This window comes from Berghia stephanieae, chromosome 9 (assembly GCF_034508935.2).
Source record: "Berghia stephanieae isolate SIO BIC M18660-M18661 chromosome 9, UCSD_Bste_1.3, whole genome shotgun sequence".
Classification (NCBI taxonomy): Eukaryota; Metazoa; Mollusca; class Gastropoda; order Nudibranchia; family Aeolidiidae; genus Berghia; species Berghia stephanieae.
In genome coordinates this window covers 29,432,795-29,444,923 of record NC_088368.1, presented here as the reverse complement: position 1 = coordinate 29,444,923, position 12,129 = coordinate 29,432,795, and positions in this window count along the sequence as shown.

Here is a 12,129-nt window from a genome sequence, read left to right as displayed (position 1 = left end):
AGTTGGTAGAGCACTCGTTCCATGCGCAAAAGGATGGTGATGGATTCCGGGTGCAGCCGAGATTTTTTCTGACCTTCCCGTCCACCCAGTAGTGATTGGGCAGCTGGGTCTGTTAGATCTGGCGACACGTACTTTTGCGATAGACTAGCGTCCTATCCAAACAATTGATATGGTCCGTTTCACGCTATAGAAACCGGGATAAACTCCGGCTCCATGGGACCTAATGACTCTGAAGGACTACTTTGTTACCTTTGCACTTAATTTTATATGAAACTATTAATATATGTAAAACCTGCAATGTGCACACTGCAATCTTTACCCATCGTCTAGAAATAATATTATCTCGGCTTAAACCAGATGCCAAAAGTGATACTGAAATAATGACAAGAAAGTTTATATGATTTAGAATTCTGTCACTATCAGAAAATTTCTTTATTATCTCTAATGTGCCAAAATAAAACCCCATTATGATCATTTTTAACAAAAAGATTCTCAAACCAACACTGATGACGATGATACTGATGATGATAATAGTAATAATAATTTACTACTACTACTACTACTACTACTACTACTACTACTACTACTACTACTACTACTACTACTACTACTACTACAACATCTACTACTACATCTACTACTACTACTGCTACTACTACTAATACTACTACTACTACTACTACTACTACTACTACTACTACTACTACTACTACTACTACTATTACTACTATTACTACCACTATTACTACTACTACTACTACTACTACTACTACTACTACTACTACTACTACTACTACTACTACTACTACTACTACTACTACTACTACTAATAATAATAATAATAATAATAATAATAAAATACATTATGCATGCCACTTTTGCAGGTAAATTCTAATCTGCCAACGAATCTTAACCGGGGTTATTCACCATGGCTCTTGTCAAATGACATTTTTTTATGCCTTAGTAGTTTACAAAAATTATCATTCGAGTTTATGTGTGATAAAAATGACCCTTAATTTAGACACTATTCGTGTAGTCTATCATTCTATAACAATAGTTTTATAAAGTTTAAATTTGTCAGAAGTTTCGTGTTTGCTGGCAAAACTTATTTTATAAAATGAATATTACTCTACCGTCCACAGCTTCTATCAGCTTAGTATTCACAGTAACCAAATATTATCTACTTACCCACATGTCAGTTTTCAAATGTTACTCACAGTGAGGTGGATTTTATAACACTATCGTCCTTATCCCAACTGACCTATCTGACAAATACTCGATTTTTAATAATGGGTCATAATTCCTTTATTTCACCTATTTGCAACAAACGCCTAAAAACAAGGGGTCATATCTGATACACAAATTTAACCTGCCGTATTTTTGTTTGTATACATTTAGCTGTTATAGATACTGAACATGGAATTTATGGTCAAATACCAAAAAAAAAAAAAAAAAAATACTTTTACTTGTTTTGTTGAGAAGAACAAATAAAAACATTTATAAAATTTGTAATCCACAATTTAACATTTCTAAATATTTTAACTTTATATTCGTCGGTGGAAAACACTTTGTCAAGATATAGTACAAGTTGAAGTCGGTGCTTTTCTCACTAGTTAAAAACTGGATTAATGAACATCCATTTTACAAAATGTAAATTATATTTCTTGTTTCTCAATTTTATAAAACTTGTGGATACGTCGCTTATTCTTTGAACGAGAAAGCAATAATAATATGTTTTTATTTCAATTGAATTACTCACGTTTATCAATAATGTAATGGCTTGTTAGTCCAGATGCTATTAACTCCACAGGTGTGTTTGGAGGAAAATGCTTATTTATTCTGCACGCATCATCAATAGATCTAACAATTTTTTTTTTAGGTAAGCAATGCCGTTTAGAATGAATAAAATTGACGTCATTTGGTTCTTTGGTATCATGTTTTCACCGCCAGTTAGTTACATCTGATTAACCCTATTTACTGAGACATCTGAAGGGAGCAAATTATGGCGGTCCTACTATAGTACAACTGAACATCATAACATTCTACAAAATGATATATTTTCACTTTTCAAATGGTCTACAACATGGCATTTGGATTTTAATGTTTCGAAATGTAAAGTATTACATATAGGAAAAAATAATCCATGTCATAATTTATTTTACCGATACTTCTATGTCACATCTACTTTCCGTTGTACCTTATGAAAAGGATGTGGGAGTTACTTTTGATTCACATTTGAATTTTGATGTACATATTGATACTTGTGTAAACCGTGCAAACAGAATGATGGGAATAATATATAGAACCTTTATAAGTCTTGATAAAATCACATATTTATATTTGTATAAATCGCTCGTTCGACCAATTTTAGAATACGGAAATTGCATCTGGAGCCCATTACATAAAAGACAATCTATTACTCGTAGTATTGAAAGTGTACAGAGGAGAGCTACCAAAAATTTTTATACAATACAGTATTTATCTTATAAGGAAAGGTTAGAATTTCTTGACTTACCCAGTTTGAAATATAGAAGAATTCGTGGGGATTCAATTCAGGTTTATAGATTGGTACATGGTCTGGATAGGATAGACTTTTCTGATTTTTTTTCATATTGTAATATTACTTTTACTAGAGGGGACAAGTTTATGATTTTTGTCTCTAGATGCAAAACAAACATAAGACAAAACCTGTTCGGTATTCGTATTGTCCAGAAATGGAACAGTTTGAAATTTGAAACAAAGAATGCAAAATCTATGGATTGTTTCAAGGTGTTAGTAGACAGGGAATTATATGATGGGAGATTTATATATGACGAATAATTCGTGTTTGCACTGCTGTTGACATGGCTTTCAATCTTGTATGTATATATTATGCATTATTATATTATTATGGTTATCTTCTATATGCGTGTGTGTGTGTGTGTGTGTGTGTGTGTGTGTGTTTTGCATGTCACGGTTAAAGATATATGTTTGTACACCACATATACATGAGTACATTTAAGTTGAAATACTATCTTTACCATGTGTATCATTATTGTAATCTTTAATCAATAGATTTATGACATTACTATTAATATTAAGGGCATTCAAGTTATGTTAATTGCCGTCCGGAGCCGCCCGACGGCCTAGGGAAGCCGTTCGGAGGTTATCTAAAACATTCTCAAGCCATCCGGAGGCCCTCAGACCTGTACGAAGCTTTCCAGAAGTCGTCCGAAAGGAAAGGCCTTCCAAAAGCTCCTCGTTCGGCTCCAGACGGTAATTAGTAATACCAATTCGTAATACTAATTGCCGTCCGGAGCCGTCCAGCGGCCCAGGGAAGCCATCCAGAGGTCATCTAAAGCATTCTCAAGCCATCCGGAGGCCCTCAGACCTGTACAAAACTTTCCAGAAGTTGTACGAAAAGAGGATTTCAACACAAACATTTATTATTGTAAAGAATGAAAGCATCAAACTGTCCCAAATATTGGGCACACTCTGTGGTGTGATAGGGGAACGTCTAGTTGGTAGTCAGGAGGTCTGTTTTGCCTTCAATCAGGCAGGATTATTTTTTCTTCCATCTTTCTCTCTGCTTTTTCTGGCACTGTTTCATACAAAACTTTTCGTTTTGGTTTACACCAATCCCTATTTCCTCATTTTTCACTCCTTTAACATATAAAAACATACAAACTGAATCCAAATTTCATGATCATAATTAAAATTTCATTTTTGTAGTATCTAAATCATTAAAACATAATACCACTCTAGGGGATGAATCACATAACAAGGTAGGGATTGCATTGATAAACGTTTATTTTGTGTTAACACGACTGTAAAAAGTAATGTATAAACTGAATATAACAGTAAACAATGAAAGACATCTCATAGGCCAAAAACAAAATCAATTAAAAAGTCAATAACTCTCATTTATTATTAACCGAATAAGCGTTTTGAGCCCGCACCTTTCCTGTATATTTAAAAAAATATTTTTTGAAGCGGTTATATTATTGTATTCAAGTGTATACATTGTTCTTACAGTCCGCACGGCTATGTGGTCTTGTGGTATGACACTCGCTTTCGGATCGGAAGGTCCTTGGTTCGAGCCTCGCTCGGCGCATAGTTGAGTCCTTGGAAAAGACTCTTTACTCACATTCTCTCACCGTACTTAGGTGTAAAATGAGTACCTGGCCATAAACAGCATTGTATCTGTCTGAAAAAAAGTTGTATTATCGCCGAACAGGCGTCCTGTCTCGTTCTTTATGTTAGGTGTTGCTGTTGGTCAGGAACTCTTTGTAAAGCGCTTTGAGCACGTTTAGTGGATATTGCGCTATATATAAAAAAAGCTCAAAGCTCAAACTCACACCTACCACCAGCTTAATATTAAGTAATCACGACTTAATGTTTGCACCATTCATTGTTCTATGGTAAATATGAATTATACAATAAGTAACACTAGCATTTCCTATCGTTTTGTATGTCGATGGATTGTACGAATTTCAAAATATATATTCTGTCGTCACGCTTTAATCCTCTCGTTCGTGATTACAACAAAACCCGTATAATTTGTATGAACAAAAGTTTATTCGTCATTACAAACAAATAGCGTATTGCGTTATCGATCCCATTATATTTTGTCCAGAATAATGGAAGACTATTTTTCAGTCTGCCAAGTAGTTCAAGTGATATCGGCCCAAAAAAAAAAAAAATTAAATCAAGGGGAAAGTTCTCATTTTTGTCACAATCTATCACTATAACACTAACAACCACTGTAGTAAGATAAAAATATGAAAAGGCTTGAAAAAAATGACAGACAAGGCAGAAAGAAAAACACAAGACAAACTCATCCGGCCTTGACTGAAGATCGAACCGCAGACTTCCTGGTTACCGACAAGACGTCCTACCCTGACACCACAGAGGTTAAGAAACAACACGTTTATTTTGCGAATCCTTTCCTGCATCATTATTAAGAGACAGACATTGAACAAGAAAGGACGAGGTATGTATGGGACATTAGAAGTTCTCAATTCTAATGTTTAAAATATCAAAGTAGCAGCATATAAGTGAGCAAGCACTGGTGTAAGATTATACTGTGTTTGTTGAACCTGTGAACTCAAGAAGCTCTAGTTAGACTACTGTTTGAAACGACTTTTTTTTTGGGGGGGGGGGGGGGGGGGTCATGGATAGCTCATACGGTAGGGTCACGACCTCCTCGGCCAGGCGGAGTTGTCGTACGAGTAAGGTCCGTGACCTCTTATTGCCATTCCTGCCAAGCTATTAACTTTGAAAATTACGTTTGTTATTGACTTATCGTTTATTTAATTAAAACTGGTCAGATGGTTCTATTTTTATCCTCCCCCCCCCTCCCCCCGCCCCAATAAAATAGAAATTGCCCTTTTCATCGACCGATGACCGCAAATAGACGACCCCGAGCCAACTAAAGTACTTGTTTATCACACGAAGCAATCAGTTCCAAAGTTCCTGACCATCGCTCACAATATCAACACAGGTAATGGGCATGATTTCTAGATAGAATGCGCTTGGCCAAGGAGTTCACAACATTGCCATCCGGAAGTATAATGGACCAACACACAAACTCTGTGTAACCATGAACTTTTATAGTCTGGTTAATACAGTTTAGTGAGAACAACTCACAAACGCGGATGGCAAAAACAATAACAAAGGCCTGAGTGACGTAATCTGCATACTATCTATATTACAATTCCATGTGCTTGAGGTCATTGGTCACATTGGAATATGTGTTCAGAGTGACCCACATAGTGAAAAGTGTTCACAGTTTTTGAAATATCTAACATCACGATTGGTCATTTTGTTCAGCTTGACACATGGGTATATTTACAACTTTCATAAACAAAGCAGCGTGTTTAAATTTCTGAAGAAATATCCAATCGTTGGACAGCAACAAGTCATGTGATTGATGATTTGGTTGGACGGAAACATGAATATAGATCGCTCCCATTGAACAGATTCCAGTGTCACCAGGTGTCGCGATGCAACTATTTCATTAGTATATCAAAATAGGGTGATACATATTCTCTAACTGTTGCAATGGCCTATTATATGTGACCCTACGACTCGAAGCGGTTTTTAGTCGGGAAGAAAACCAGTTTTAAAGTGGGAATGGTCAAATTATCAAATTTCAGTTTTTAGTTGTTTTAGAAACTACAATCATTTTTCTACATGGAAACATAATAATTCAACATAGATATTGAGGTTAAGTTATATAAATTTAAAGTTTAAAAAAGCAACTATCAATAACACATTCAAAACGAGAGTTGACTTTCTCTCAGAGAGCAACCATTTCCAAGACTTAGTAATATTAAGTCTTTTCCTCCACCAATACCATGTAAGATACCACAACAAAGGGCGTGTCTTTATCTATCTCAGAGAAAGCATGACTGTTTCCACAATTTTATGGTTCAACCAATAATGAACTTTAAAAACTGTAAATAATTCTAGGTTTTATCCTGACAACTTTACAAATGAATGATTCTGATTGGTCAACGCTCATCACATGCGCCTGTTGGCCATTAAATGCCCGGGCAATGTGTCATGACGTCAGCATGCGTGTGTTACATATGTTTGTGCATTTTGATACACACCACGTGCAATTATTTCTTTGTCTAGCTGCATTGGTTAATGATCGAGGTGAGGGTCCTTTGTCCCTCTTTCTTTATTCATGAAATTATAGGACATGCTAAGACTTTCATTAGGTGGGGTTCCTGACCTCCCATAATGGGCAGGGAGGTACTTACTGTCTTTTATCCCCCTATATCTGTTTCCAACTAGCTTTCTGTCTTTGTCTTGGAATGAGATTACTTGGTTTTCTCCTGGCTCTGACAGGATACCCTTAGTGAGAGGGGAAACAGATGTATAGTTAGTTTTGGGAGATGATATTTTTTTTCCTTGTAAATCATCTCTCTGTTATGTATAATGTATTCTGTTTTATTTACATATCATAATATGAATTGTAAACATTTGAGTTTATTCCTCTTAGTGGGGACCCATGCTTGTGATTGGATAATACGTCTAACTAAAAAATGAAAAGGGTTAAATGTATGGATAGACAAACAGAAAGAGAGACAGACCTATTAATGGATTAATAGATAGGTAGATAGATAGATAGATAGATAGATAGATAGATAGATGAAAAGGAGAGAGGGACAACACGAGAGAGAGAGAGAGAGAGAGAGAGAGAGAGAGAGAGAGAGAGAGAGAGAGAGAGAGAGAGAGAGAGAGGTGTTCATTTTATCGTGCTTTCTTTGTATACTGAAAGAAGGGGGGGGGGGGGGTCTTTTGAGACAATCAATAATGTGGGTGGACGCTAAGAAAACTTGAGAGATTCAATAACATGTTTTCATGTAAGTCATTGCACAATAAGCCCCAATCCCTCCTCCTCAAGCTGTCATCTGACTCAAAATGAAAACAATGCAATGAATAATTTGACCAGCCCATTTCTTTAATTGCAATCTCATTGGTCAATATGTTTCCAGTTGATTGACTATGACTTACTTTGTAACAAAATGCTTTCTTAAACTTAACTATCCCTAGAATTCTTTGCTCCGCCTCCATCCCTTTCTTCATGTCTACCTCACTCTATCCGTCTCCCTTTTCTTTCTTTCACACATACAAACACACACACATACACACAAACACACACACACACACACACACACACACACACAAACAGTTGTACAGTCAGGCTTCCATCTTTACTCTATTTCCCTCCCGCCCTCTTAATGCACAAGCAGTCTCTCTCTCTCTCTCTCTCTCTCTCTCTCTCTCTCTCTCTCTCTCTATCTCTCTCTCTCTCTCCTACTCCTCTCGCTCCTCTTTTTCTTTATCTCTCTCTCTCTCTCTCTCTCTCTCTCTCTCTTTCTCACTCTCTCACGTGTGTGTGTGTGTGTGTGTGTGTGTGTGCGTGCGTGCTTATTTTACTCTCTCATTCTTTCTCTTCTTCTCTCATCCTGTTTCTTGATATCTCTTTCCCTGCCCACCCGGCTTCACATAGATTCAAAAACTTACTTTGGAATTATAAACCCTTCTCTAACTTTTGACATTTTGAAATCGTATTTCCTCTAATAAATAAGACACAAATGTCACATTAATAATTCTTATTTCATTGATTCATTATTTAAATGTCAAAAATTCTTCAAACAGTGAGCAATGTCATAAAATTGTCGGCATTTTTTTTTTTTTGGTGTTTTATTTATTTTAAGGACATCTTACATATAATGAATAACTACAAAAGTAATGATTGGTTTATTTCAAACATTTGTATGTACATTATCAAATGTATATTCTAAGCTCATGCCAAATTCAGTGATCCAAAACTCCGGTTTCACCGGGAAAAAAATCCGGTCTGGAGCAAAAAATTTCGAGTTACGGGCAACTTCCGTCAAATTCCGGTGAGATTAAAATGTTCCAAGGATACCACCCCCCTTCCAGTCACTATTAATAAAACCACCACCACCACATCATCTTCATTACCACTACTACTACAACCACCACCACATCCTCATCCTCATCATCATCACCACTGCTACTACTACAACCACATCCACCATCACCACCACGTCATCATCACTATTACTACAACCATCACTACCACTACTACTACTACCACCACCATATCATCATCATCATCATCATCATCACTACCACTACTACTACAACAACCACCACCACATCATCATTACCACTACAGCAACAACCATCACCACGACATCATCATCACTACCACTACTACTACAACCACCACCATCACTACCACTACTTCTACAACCACCACCACACTATCATTACTACCACTACTACTACAACCACTTCACCTTCCCTACCACCACTACCACAACCACCACATCACCATCCCTACCAACATACTACAACAACCACCACATCACCGTCCCCACCACTACTGCAACAATCACCACATCACCATCCCTACCACCACTATTACAAGAACTACCACATCACCATCCATGCCATGACAACTACAACCACCATTGCATCATCATCTCTACTACCACCATCACATCACCATCCCTGCAACTACTATTACAACCACCACAAAACCACCCCTACCACCACCAATAATACTGCAAATTTAGCTCAAATCTCTCTCTCTCTCTCTCTCTCTCTCTCTCTCTCTCTCTCTCTCTCTCTCTTCACACAAACACACACATTCACACGCACACACACTCACACACACACACACACACCTTCCTGTACTTGCCAATAATAGCTAATCACAAATACTTTAACCTCAAACTATAGATAGTTCGAAGATGACGTCACTCAGGTCTTTGTTATTGTTTTTTTGCCATCCGCGTTTATGAGCAATGCTCACTGAACTGTATTAACCCGACTATAAACGTTCATGGATACAGACAGTTTTGTGTGTTGGTCCGTTATACTTCCGGATGGCAATGTTATGAGCTTATTAGCCAAGCGCATACTATCTATAGCCTTGTTAGTTTTTAAAGTGCATGTTGCTCTACTTATCACAAGATGCACTTTTAGCACACACACACACACACACACTCTCTCTCTCTCTCAAACACACAGACACACACACACACACACACACACACTACAAGCACCACCACCACATTTTCATCACGACCACTACTACTACAACCACCACCACCACATCATCACTACCACTACTACTTCAACCACCACCACCACATCATTATCATTACCACTACTACTACTACAACCACCACCACCACCATATCATCACCACTGGTTCCTACCTCCCATAGCGGGCAGGGAGGTACTTGCTGTGTCTTCTATCTCCGTATATCTGTTTTCCAACTTGCATTCTGTCTTTAACTTGGAATGAGATTACTTGATTTTGTTCTGGCCCTGGCCGGAGTCCTGGGAGGGAAACAGTCAAATGCATAATTATTGTTTTGAGAGATGATATTTTTTTCCTTGTAAATCAGCTATATTTATACTTATATTTTTAATATGTCTTTTTCATGCTCTTCCATCCCTAGTATTTGGAAAACTTCAGAAATAATTCCTGTCCCCAAAAAAGACAAAGTAAAATCAATGAATGATCTGAGACCTGTCGCTCTCACATCAATTGTCATGAAATGTTTTGAAAAACGTATTTTTATTAATAACCATATTAGACCTCTTTTGGACCCTTATCAATTTGCCACCAAAGTAAACGCAGTACAGAAGCTGCCATCTTGGTTTTTACAAATAATATCTACAAACATTTAGACACGCCTAAAAGCTACTGCAGAATTCTTTTTGTTGATTTTTCATCCGCATTTAATACAATTCAGCCCCGCCTCCTTGCTCATAAACTTTCTACTTTTAAAATTAATCCTTATATCATCTCCTGGGTGCTAGACTTCCTTACAAATAGAACACAATATATACAAGTAAAAGGAAATGTCTCTAATAACATAACTATAAATACTGGTGCTCCGCAGGGCTGTGTAATCTCTCCCATGCTCTTTATACTGTATACAAACGACTGTACAAGCGCATATTTAAACATGTCCCTTTTAAAGTTTGCTGACGATACAACTCTACAAGGACTAATTACTAATAATAACGAGATAAATTATAAGAAAGGAATAAATAAATTTGTTTCCTGGTGCGACAATAACCACATTGAATTGAATGTTAGTAAGACCAAAGAATTAATTAAAGACTTTAGAAAAGATAAAAATACAAAAGATCATATTACTATTAAAAAGGAAAAAGTAGAGCAGGAAGTAGAATACAAATATCTAGGAGTCACCATGGACAACAAATTACGGTGGGACGTACATTCCAGTTATATCAATAGTAAAATTAATCAAAGAATGTACTTTTTACGGAAATTGTCCCAACTTAACATTGACAAAACACTTTGTGCGCTATTTTATAGATCTGTAAACGAAAGTGTTTTGGTTTTTTGTATTACTGCCTGGGGGGGGGGGGGGGTTGTCTTAGCTCAGCAAAAGCTAACTTTAACAGGATTATAAAAAGAGCTAATAAATTTACTACAGGATCCATGTCTTTTAATGATTTATATTCAGAATGCTGCTTAAGAAAAATTAGTAGTATTTTAGATAATCCAACACACCCTTTAAATCTTCAGATCACTAAGTCGAACAGAAGTGACCGATTGTTGTCTATACAAACAAAAAGTGAAAGACACCTCCGATCCTTTTTACCTTACAGTTGCAGAATTTTTAATAAGGAAAATAATTTATAAATTTGGGTCTACGTCTGTTTTAACTTTGAAACCTTTTCTTTAAAATTACTCCATACCCACAATTTTTAAACATCAATTTATAAAATCGCTTACTACAACTTTTCTATTGACCTATTGACATTACGTGCCATGTAATTTATACTACGTAATTTTTCTCAGTCAATTTACAATAGTATTATACTGTAACTAATTCTTAGCTTTTTTTCTTATATGTTGACATCAATATACCTTTTCTAGATATTTATATCTTTACACTTTTATAATCAGTATGTCCCTTAATTTACACTATGTAATTATTCTTACAGCCTACAATATTATTACACTATATATACCTATTACCAAATTTTACTTTACCACATTATATTTACGTATATTATGTTTATGTATGTATCATTGTCGACATTTTTATACGTCTGTACAAAAATTTCGTTTTGGATGAATAAAGTACATTTATTATTATTATTATTATTATTATTATTATTATTATTATTATTATTATTATTATTATTATTATTATTATTATTATTATTATTATATTATTATTATTATTATTATTATTATTATTATCTTTCTGTTATGTATTATTATATATGTATTTTGAATTTATAATGTAAGCATTTGAGTGTGTTCCTCTTAGTCGGGGCCGTGCTTGAGTCCAGATGAGACTTATTGGTGATCTCAAACTAAGTACATTGATGGTATGCTCTTGGAATCTACATCCGATCCCTATTTGTTCCCAGTTCCCCTTTGTCTTACTTTTTCTTGAATGCTTTAATTGTAAACATAGTTGATTTGGTGCTGTTGATGTACTTTGGGACGACCACTGCGAGCCTACTCATTAATGATGGTGGAGACAGCATCAGTCCCAGTTAGGCATATAACCCACCTTTGAAACGTTCGAATACCCACGA